The sequence below is a fragment of the Numida meleagris genome, chromosome 2, assembly GCF_002078875.1.
Source record: "Numida meleagris isolate 19003 breed g44 Domestic line chromosome 2, NumMel1.0, whole genome shotgun sequence".
Taxonomy (NCBI): domain Eukaryota; kingdom Metazoa; phylum Chordata; class Aves; order Galliformes; family Numididae; genus Numida; species Numida meleagris.
Genome location: NC_034410.1, coordinates 121869037 through 121880316, shown reverse-complemented (window position 1 = coordinate 121880316; position 11280 = coordinate 121869037).

The following is an 11280-nucleotide window of genomic DNA, read 5'->3' as shown; positions in this document are numbered from 1 at the left end:
GGGAAGGGAAGGGAAGGGAAGGGAAGGGAAGGCAAGGCAAGGCAAGGCAAGGCAAGGCAAGGCAAGGCAAGGCAAGGCAAGGCAAGGCAAGGCAAGGACAAAGTGGCAATGTTGAGGAAATAGTGCTATTCCTACTGAGAACTGTTGCTCCTTCAGTGATTCCTCCCAAAATGTATATTCCATATACAAAAGGGACAACAGTTTTATACGTGGCTTGGCACAGTTGCTTGGGTCTTTGTTTACTGGACTGAGAGGTGTTTCCAACAAAGAGGGTTGCAGTAATTTTGAAGAGCCAATAAAAGAGACAATAGTTTGTTGGTTCTAATCACCAGGAGTTCTATGTGGCTATCTGAGTCAGCTACTGTTGTCAAACCTGGAATATTCCACTAATCATTTAATTAAACAATTAAATTCAAAATATTTCAAAGCAGAGTTACTACTACTGTGGAATAATAGCCTGCAAAATTTTAGTAGTACGAGGGGAAGTATGTCTTAAAATGCTTAATCTCCTAAGCGTGATTCTTGCTCTCTACCACACCCTTAAACATCTCAGTTGCACAGGACTACACAGGAAAAGGAAACTTAAATTACACAAGAACGTCAGATAATAAGACAACATATTGTTAATTACAGTCAATAAAATACTGCTATGATATTTTGATTCCATTTTCAGCTTAAACCTGTTTTAGAACCAGTCTATATGGCAACAATTTAACAGACAAGGTCATCCATCATCTCCCAGCCACAGCTCCGGACACATTAGTCATAATGACAGTATCAGGCTATAATATAATTTCCAACAGTGGGATCAGCTAGACTCATATTGTTCATAGTATTAATGTTTATCATTCCCATGAATGTGAAATCTAAGCTTTTACTTCAACAGAGGGGAGTTTTAAGGGCTAAAGAATCACAACAAACTGACTTTGTGTTGCAGGAGAAAAACTTAATTAAGAAACACAGTTAGCTGGTGTCAGAGACAATATTTGCATTAAAGAACTCTAAGTACTCTAAGTAGATTACAGAACTATACAAATGAACTTCTTTCAACTCCTTTCAGGAGTTAGTATGCCATAGTCACTTGAATCATACGGCTTGCATTTGTTAGGAATTCCAATCTGAGTAAGGAATTACTTTTTGATAATTCTGTTGAATATAAGTCGTGAACTTCAAGTTCTATAAATAGGAGGAAAAAAAGCTATTTCCAGAATGTGTTTCTCAAGATAATCCAAATGCCTTCACCCTCCCCACTGCCATGCATCCATTCTTCTGGTGCTAGCACACGTACATGAGATCTGCACCAACTGATGTTCTGAATACTTATCTTCATGCTAGAAATCTTTGCATGCTTAATTCAGTTTTATCTTTCTTTTGATAGAGAAAAACTACAGGGAGAATTGTCTCTTTTAAATCCTACTTTTTCCACCATGTTTTGTTTTGGGGCATGTTTGGGGGCATATACTTTTCCTGAATACATAAATGACAGCCTTACAATGCAAATCTACTCTGTTATTAAGAGATTTTTGACAACTGTGGTGTCAGATAACTTCTGGAGAACTGGAATTTGATCCAAACACTTTGTAAATGTGGGAAGATTTTGCTAATGCACCCTATGGGAAGAGTTGACTACTGCTTAGTCTGTGGGAATGTCTGATTTTTGGATGTTGCTGTTCAGAACAACTGTACTGAACATTCTGGTCCCTTGCTAGTACAATCATCCAGAATAACAATCCAAAGTTGTGTAAAATACCCTTTTTTTCATTCTGCTCCTAAGCAAGCTGTTTTTCCACGGAGAGTTTTAGAAAGATTATCAAAGTTTTCCAGTATGTTTTAATAAAAATAGATATATTAATGACTTCAGGACTATACAAACAGATCGATTTAAAAGCTCAGAAAAAAAAAATAATGGCATAGAAAATCTGGGCAGAAAATCTTGGTTGAAAATCAAAACCTGCAAGAAAATGGAAAGGAGAGGAAGAGAAGAGGGGAGAGAAGGGGAGGGGAAATAGGCTAGAAATACACTTATTCCATAGTTCCTCAGCTATCTGTTTCAACAACCGGAGATTCAATGAAGTGCCTCATTAAGCCAATTGCACTTTATTGCTGTTGATGAAAATACTCAGAGGCCTAGCTTTCAAACCAGTACAGTATAATGTAAGCAGGACATGGTAAGGTTTTGTCCAAGTCCTCTAACATGAATAAGTAAAATTATCCTGATTCTGTATCTATTACACTCTCTATACAGAGTTTGTTTTTCTTTTATATGATCTATATTTTATTATTGTACCAGTAAATAGACTGTTTTACATCTCCATAAACATTTTTTTTTTCCCCTCACCGATCTTAAAGTTTTGAGGTAACTTTCCCTTTCTGTTCTTATTTTGAATTCATGTTCTGGAAGATTTGAAAATCTGTTCTTAAAAGTTTAGGAAAAAAAATCATACACACATACAAAAAAAGAAAAAACAAAAAAAAATTATGTTTATTGTAAAATATTTTTGTAATTACTTTCCAGATAATAATGAAGAATATGTTTGCATGTGATATAGTCCTTTATTATGATTAGTTAATTTACAAGAAGACAGCTCTGAAACAGCTTTCCTTGCTGTTTCAAAGCAATTTCAAAGTTTGCATTTTGTCATTGTTTGTTTTGGTTTTGTGGTTTTTATACGGCCTTAATTATCTGTTGTTTAATTAATAGATTTACAACTGAGGAACTTGAAACTGTGACAACAAAAAGAGCTTTCCGCAGAGATCAAGGAGAAATGTTTTGACATTGCATTTCCACTGAATTGTTTGCTTGGGTGGTCAGAAACCAAGACAGTCTAGAACTGTGGGAATTCTGAAAAGTTTTACTGTAGTATGCCTACAATCAAAAATAATTAGATGTTTCAAGGGGACTGTTGTTTAGAAAATAAAATGCTTTTCTGTAATTTCTTTTCTGCTAATTCCACTGATGCATTTTTAAGAGCTCCACTTATATTCATTTACCAATGGAAGCCAGAAGCAAGAAGAGTAAATATCACCAGAAATTAATACTGTAACTTCAAAGAAAAAAAAATACACAGGGTCAAATCCAGAAGTTCTTATTCATCCTTCTGTCCACAGGAGTCAGAAACCACATTTTCAGTAGAATTTGCTGATCAGAAAATTTTGGTATAAATAATAAGTGTAATTTTCTAAAAACATCGCTGTCTCAAGCTATTTGAGTTGCCCAAAAGGAAAGATTTCAAAAAGCACTTAACATAATCCAACTTTGCTGCAGCTGAAATAAGTAAAAGAGCAGAGGAAGGTCAACAATGAACTCTGAAAATCTCTTTGCTGTTAATTTCAATAGATCTATTCATACTTTTGAGTTGTGAACGTGTTTTCAAATGTAGTTGACTGAAGGTCCAAGAGCCTACAGCAAAATTAATATGAAATTAATTTTTAAAAAACAGAACAGCACAAAAATACCCAGAAATATTCATCTTTTGAATAATTATATGCCTTGAAAATCTGTTTTATTTGGACTACAACAAAATAGAACACAACACAAAAACTACAGCTCACAGTAAGACAATTATATGAACTTATGAATTTGACTAGTGTAATTCATATGTATTTGTATATTATATATATTGTGAATCAATTCATCCAGTCATTAAAGAAGTTTTTGTTTTGTTTTGTTATTTTAAAAACTGTACAGACGGAATCTATTTTCTTCATACTAGAAAAGTTTCTACAAATAAACTTTGATAAAGTTTGAATATCGACAATAGCCTTTCCACAGTACCTTGAGGAGATCAAGTGGCAAAATCCATCAGAGAAGCTACACAAATATAGGTTAAGTTACCTTGCTCCAAATTACTTGTGGACAGTATGGTCAAGGGCGTTTGTACAGGACCTATATTCCTCTTTCCCACTCACATGTGGTGGTGAGCAGAGGCTCCTCTCAGGCCATCATTATCATCCTCCCAAATCTCCTTTGTACCTACAGGCCACAGAACATCTGCACTGCAGTCTTCTCCCGAGCCAGGCTGTGTTCCTGTCAAGAAAAGGACAATCATTTCTTCCCAGAACAAGGATGATCTAGAGTAGTGACCAGTATGCTTTCCTACAGTTACATATCTGTTCGTACCTCATTGATTATGAGGAGCGGCATAATGTACTTAGAAAAATATTAAATTTTGCTGAAAAACTGATCTTCAGAGACCCAAAATTAATCAAAAAGTTGGATTTAAGTTAGCTAATAACTTCAGTGGTAAGAAAAAATGTGCAAGTGAAATGTTTTTACCATAATACTTTTCTGACTAAGTGTCTGCAAGTTTCAAACAAAAACTTTTTCTTGCAAGTTTTGTCTCAAAGTGTCATTTTGGTTTAAAACAAGAAATTTGAAATTATGGTTAAAAAGGCACAAAACAAAATCTGTCATCTTGGCTCAAAGAAAGCATTTCAAGTAGGTATTTTTTAAATAATTTTTTTATTATTATTTCTGATGTTTCTCTCTGAAAACCCTGGAAAGCATATGGCTAAGCTGTCTAACCCCAGGACTGAGAAAATTTTTTAGATGTATCATTCAGTGCAGAGTGCATCAAAGTACATGGTGAGTAAAAATGATCCATGCCAGGGTCTACTAGCATCATTAATACAGGCTTGCCTTGAAGAGGCAGGGATAAAATGGGATTTTCTTATTTAGGGATCTCCTTCCTACCCCTAATTAGTCTTTGAACCTGAATCTGGTATACTACAGGGGCTCAGCCTTCAAACAACATGCATATGGTCCAACTTCACCAAATGCTATTGAGTACTTCTTCTGTACAAATAGGAGACAGAAATTTAAAGGAAGCGCTAAGAAAAGGGAGAAGGAATTCAAATGCTTCTGCCCACAGATAGAAAGATGGTGGTCTGTTTAAGAGAGGCCTCCCTCTCTGCTCTAGGTACACATACAGTACTGTTAGCAGCATTTAGCAGCCATGGCCACAGATAGTACCAAAGAGAACACATCATAAACCTCCTCCAAAGCCAAAATTCCTGAACTAGAGTGTGACCCATCCTTCCTGCTGCATCCACCAGGCTGGGAATCTGAACTGCCAGTTCATCATATTCCTGGACTAAATCTTTGGATGTTGTTCCTGAAGAAACTCTTGTGTCTTTGTCATGGTTTTATGATTTTCAGTTATTGGTATTCCACATCATAACACCATGTAGTGTATGTACCTGGTTCTCAGAAGAGAAGGACTACTACATTTCCCAGGAGACTTTGCGACCCTGTTACCATTTTCCGGTCAGAGGGAAAGATAAAAACTTGCAGATCACAAGACCTTGTGCTCTCTTTCCGCCCATCTCTCGTCCCGGCAGCATCTTGCTTCCCAGCCGTCTCACTGTCAGTATTAGAGTAAGGCTTACTTTAATTTTGGACACTCTCTCTAATTGTATTGGATTTATCGGCTTAAATTGTAATTACATTGTATTATAGTGTGTTATTTTGCATTCTGACATCTTATTTAGTAAATTAGTTTGTTTCTCCTTAGATCGTTTGCCGCTGTTTTGTTCTCAGGCCCATCTCCCTACCTTTTTTCCCTTTTCCCTTTTCTGGGGCCCATGGGTCCATGGGTCCCCCACCCCATTCATCACGGAACTGGGCCAAACCAGCCCGCAAACCGTTGACAGTCATGCTACAGAAAGATAATGATCTTCAAATGCATCATATTATCAAATAAAAAGTCTTTAAACTAGTGGGAGTCAAATGGATTTTTTTTTCTTCTTTTTCTTCTTTTTTTCTGAAACTTTCTGGCAGAAGGAAAGGGCAAGAAAATTTATAACTACTTGGTATTCTTAAGTCTCAAGATGAATATTTCCACAGCCGGTTTATGAGTTCATCTCCCCTCCAAAAAGAATAACATAAACTTATTCAGAAATAATTTAAACAATTAAGAAATACAGTCTCCCTTTTGTAGTAGGAAAAAAAAAAAAAGGATGTTCACAGCTGCAGTTGTTATAGTATCATTATTTTGACCATCTTCTTAGCCAGGAAATGTGTTTCTACATCCTATCTTTGACTGAACAAAGAAACCATACCAGGAAGAAAAGATATTTCTTCCACAGATACTGTTTTAGACTTATAAGTAGCAGAGAGTTGATTAGCACTGTTCCAGTTCTATCACCAATTAGCAGTAAAGGGCTAAAATCTTTAGTGTCAAAAAAATAAAATGAGAGGGGAAATTTATTATAAAAGGAGCAGAGAAGAAGTAGCCAGTTCCTTCTTTCTCTCCAGAAAAGAGAGGAGAACATCGTACATCTATTTTCTGCAGAGCAGCTGAGACATCAGGGAAGAACCAGATTAACAGTTTCTTACTTGCACAAGCCCACAGTAGACGTGTATAATGTTGAGTTTCACTCACTGTCTGCATATCTCTAAAAAGACACGGCTACCAAAGTCTGAGCTTTTTTCTCTCCATTGTTACCTACTTGACAGAGAAATAAGGTGATTAGGGGAGTCATTTGATTGAAAAACTAGAATCTTTTACACAAGTTTAAGTTTTGACCAGATCACTCCACCAGATTTACTTCCTATCACATCACAAGAATAACAGCCCAGGCATAACTGAATGATGCAGAAGATTTAGATTAGTTAAAGATACCTTAAATCTATATCCTAGATCTAGGTCTTTCCATGCACTTTAAGTAAGTACTCCTGTTGTGAAAATCAGCCTAACTTCAGTCCTGGTAAATAAACCCTGCTCTTGCACTATCCTTTGCTTTCTCTTACGGCAGTAAATGAGTTTGTGCCATTATCTGATAAACTTGATCTGGGCAAGTAATACCACAGATCCATTCTCCAGCTCCATGTTATAGCCAAATAAAGGCTGATGTTGACAGGAGGGAAGGGAAGTGGGCTGGAGGGTGACATTGCTTCTTCAGGAAGATGACACCATGTTTGGAGAAACTGAGCTGCCACTGACAGGGGTGGTCTCTTCCCTGGGCTCTGTTGCTGTTTCACTCCTTCACATCAGATGTAACTGGTCCACAGCTGCAGGGTGAGTCACTTCAGCAATCCAATCTAACGGAAAACTAATTTTTGTTTGTTTGGGGTTTTCACTGGATCTGACTCAAGGGAAACGTTGGACATATGCAGCCAAAAGCAGAACTGGAAGAAGTGGGATGAGTTTGTTTTAACACTAACTCACATGTACACCGGATTAGGGTAAATGTACTATCTGAGAGAAGAGGCAGAAAGTACCTACTGACTACTCCATGCAGTATCTGCATTCAAAAAAGACTATAGGTGAAATCCACAAATCCAGGCTCACTGAAGTCTCCAGTAATTTGCTACTGAACTTATATAAAAAAAAAATTTCATTTTACTGAGCACTGACATTTTCTCCAAGGCTTTTTTTATGTTCCCTTCTCTGGAATATAACAGACTGGCTACATTGAGAACTTGCATGAGAGGCTTCTCAGCAGCAGATCTGGTTTGAATCATTACCACCTCGCACCCACTGTCAGATGTTTGTTCCCACAGTTTTCTTCTGCCAGTTACACTGACAAACTGCTTAACCCTTCCTTAAGCATGATCTGTGAAATGATCTAGATTAAGAAAAACAACTAAAAACCTAAAAAAAAATATAGGTCATTCTGAAAGTAATGCCTCCTTTTTATTTCCATGGAAGCTACAACAGATACAAAGAGCACAATAATACTATTTAATAGAGCACATTCTCAGCTACAGAACTCTACTTTTCAACCCAGTCACCACTATTAGCTATGCATTTTCACCAGCATCGAAGAAGAGCCTGCATGTTGCGCCCGTCAAAATCTGCACCAGCAGAGGTGACCCACTGTCACTGTCACCACTGGTGAAACGTACTGGCCACCACCTCACTGTTCTTACATCCACTGTTTGGTCTCCACAAATGTTCAGCAAGTGCCAACGAATACCAATAGGTGCCAGTTTTCCCACATGGAGAAATTCAGTTCCACACCTTTGCTTCATAAACACTTCCATGTTTGACGTTGTTTTGTCAGACTGCCCCTCAGCTGCCATCTGTCACACAGCAACAACATGTAACACAGAATATTGGTGGGAAGGTTCAGCCTCTACTGACATATCACCAACGTCTGCCTCTGATGTCATGAACCTGTATAATGAAATGAGAGACCTTTCAGAGCAGCCCTCATACTTTTTGCCTTCTTCACAGATCATTTCACGTAACTATTTGAGTAAGCAACACAATACATAGATATGTCATCAGATGTGTGGAGCTAGAAACCTCCATCAGAGTTATGAAAATGGTATGTTTAAACTGTTCAAGGGCATCTTTGATCTCATTCACTTCTTGTTCCAGGAATCATTCATGTATCCTGAAGGTAACTTGTATTAGCAAAGCTGTACAAACACAAAACATACTTTTAACCACATCTAAAATATATGGGAGGTTGTACTTCTTTTTTAGTGAAACAATTAAGAAGTCTAACTTCTGAGGTTGGGTAAGCCACTACTCTTGAACCTGTAGGGCTGACAGCCTGTTGACACTGTCTCCCACAACATCCTTGTAATGAAGTTTAGGAAGTGCGGGATAGATGAGTGGACAGTGAGATGGATTGAGAACAGCCTGACTAGCAGAGCTCAGAAGGCTGTGATTAGCAGTGCAGTTTAGCTGAAGGCTTGTAACTAGCGGACTTCTCCAGGGGTTGGCACTGGGTCCAGTCTTGTTTAACATCTTCATTAGTGACCTGAATGAAGGCATAGAATCTACCCTCAGGAAGTTTGTTCATGATAGAAAGCTGGGAGGAGTGGCTGACACACAAGAAGGCTGTGGTACCATTCAGCAAGGCCTGGACAGGCTGGGAACTTGAGCAGAGAGGAATCTTAAAGGTTCAACAAAGGCAAGGGTACAGTTCTCCACCTGGGAAGAAATAACTTCATGCATCAGTACTGGTTAGGGACTGACCTGCCGGAGAGGAGCTCTGTGGATAACAACCTGTGTGTCCTGGTGGACGACAGGTTGGCCAGGAGCCAGCAGTGTGCCCTGGTGGCCAAGAATGCCAGTGGTATCCTGGGGTGCATTAAAAACAGCGTGACTAGTAGGTCATGGGAGGTAATCCTTCCCCTCTACTCTGCGCTGGTGAGGCCACATCTGGACTACTGTATACTGTCCTGGGCTCCCCAGTTCAAAAAAGACAGCAAACTTCTGGAGAGAGTCCAGTGGAGGGCCACAAAGATGATTAAGGGCCTGGAGCATCTCCTGTGTGAGGAAAGGCAGAGAGACTTGGGACTGTTCAGCCTGGAGAAGAGAAGGCTGAGAGGGATCTTGTGACTGTTCAAAATATCTGAAGTGCAGGAGTCAAGTAAATGGTGAGCAGACTCTTTTCAGTGGCTATCAACAACAGAACACTGGGCAAGGGGCAGAAACTGAAACAAAGAAAGTTCCGTACTAATACAAGGAAGAATATTGTGAGAGTGACAGAGCACTGGAATAAGCTGCTCAGAGTGGTCATGGAATCTCCTTCTAAAGATATTCAAGGCCCATGTGGATGCCTTCCTACGCAACCTGCTTTAGGGAATGTGCTTTAGCAGTGGTGTTGGACTACATGATCTCTTGAGGTCCCTTCCAACCCCCCTGATTCAATGATTCTGTAAACGCTGCTATTTCTCTTGCACCTCATTCTCCTCATCATTTTCTAACTCACACCTACAAATATTAAATCAGTCAACATTATAAATAGCAAGTCCCTTCACCATGTTCACACAGCTAACACACTTTCCCACCTCCTTACAAAAGCATGCATACATGCAGCTCAGCATACTCACAGACTGGCAAACAATGGCAGTGGTAGCATTCTCAAAGATTCATGGAAAGGTTAAGGTTGGAAGGGACCTCTGGAGGCCATCTGGCCCAGTCCCCTGCTCAAGCAGGGCCACCTAGAAAAGGTTGCCCAAGCCCCTGCCCAGACAGTTCTTGAAGATTTCCAAAGGAAGAGGCTCCCCAAACTCTGGGCAACTTGCGTCAGTGCTCCATCATTCAGATTGTTAATTAAGATATTAAGCAGGATTGGACCCAGTGTTGGCCCCTTCTTGTTATGGCCTCCAACTAGATTTTGCACCAGTGACCACTACCTTCTGGGTCTAGCTTTTCAACCAGTTTTCTGTCCACTGCACTATCTGCTCATCATGGCCATACTTCAACAGCTTCTCTTCTGGCAGTTAGTGATGGTAGCATGAGGCCTGTCATGGTGCTCTGCGCAGCCTCACCCTGCTCAATCCCGGTGTGAGTACCCACTGCACTTTGCCTGTTTTGGGGAAAATGGGGACTATGAGGTGTGGGTGAAGGCACAGCCACAACACAGCAAGGATACCTGGAGAAGGAGCTCTCTCTCTGTTCTGTCCATGTGGTGCATGGGAGCATAGGACCTCAGGCCCAAGACATGTATTCCCCTTCCACATTGTTGGAGAACACGCCAGGCCTTGTGCATGCAGCCTGCATGTTCCTACTGCTTATCTGAGCCTTTGGGCAGTGACAAAAGAGATAAACCATGCAGTATTATTAAGGAAGATCTGCCCACTGTAAGTGAAGATCAAGTTCAAGACCATTTAAAGAACCTGAAGGTGCACAGGTCCATGGGACCTGATGAGATCCATCTCTGGGTTCTGAGGGAACTGCTGGATGAAGTTGCCAAGCTGCTATCCTTTGTATTTGAAAGTTCGTCTGGTGAAGTTCCCACTGACTGGAAAAGGGGAAACATAATCCCCATTTTCAAGAAGAGAAAAAAGAAGATCCAGGGAACTACAGGGCAGTCAGTCTCATCTCTGCCTGGCAAAATCGTGGACCAGATCCTCCTGAAGGCCCTACTAAGGCACAGGGAAAATAAAGACTAGGTAATTGGTGGAAACCAACATGGCTTCACCAAGGGCCATTTATTGTGGTGTTACAGCATCAGTGGACAAAGGAAGATCAACTGACATCATCTACCTGGATTTGTGCAAGGTGTTTGACACTGTTCCACACAATATCGTGGTCACCAAATCAGAGAAAAATGGATTTGATGGATGAACCACTTGCTGGAGAAGGAATTGGCTGGATGGTCACACTCATAGAGTTGCAGTCAGCGGCTCAGTGATGAGCGTACAACAGTGATGAGCAGCATTCCTCAGGGATTGGTGCTAGGACCAGTGCTGTTTAACATCTTTCTAGGTAACATGAACAACGGTATTGAGTGCACACTCAGGAATTTTGCAGATGACACCAAGCTGAGTGATGCACATGACACGCTAGAGGGAAGGGATGCGATCCAGAGGGA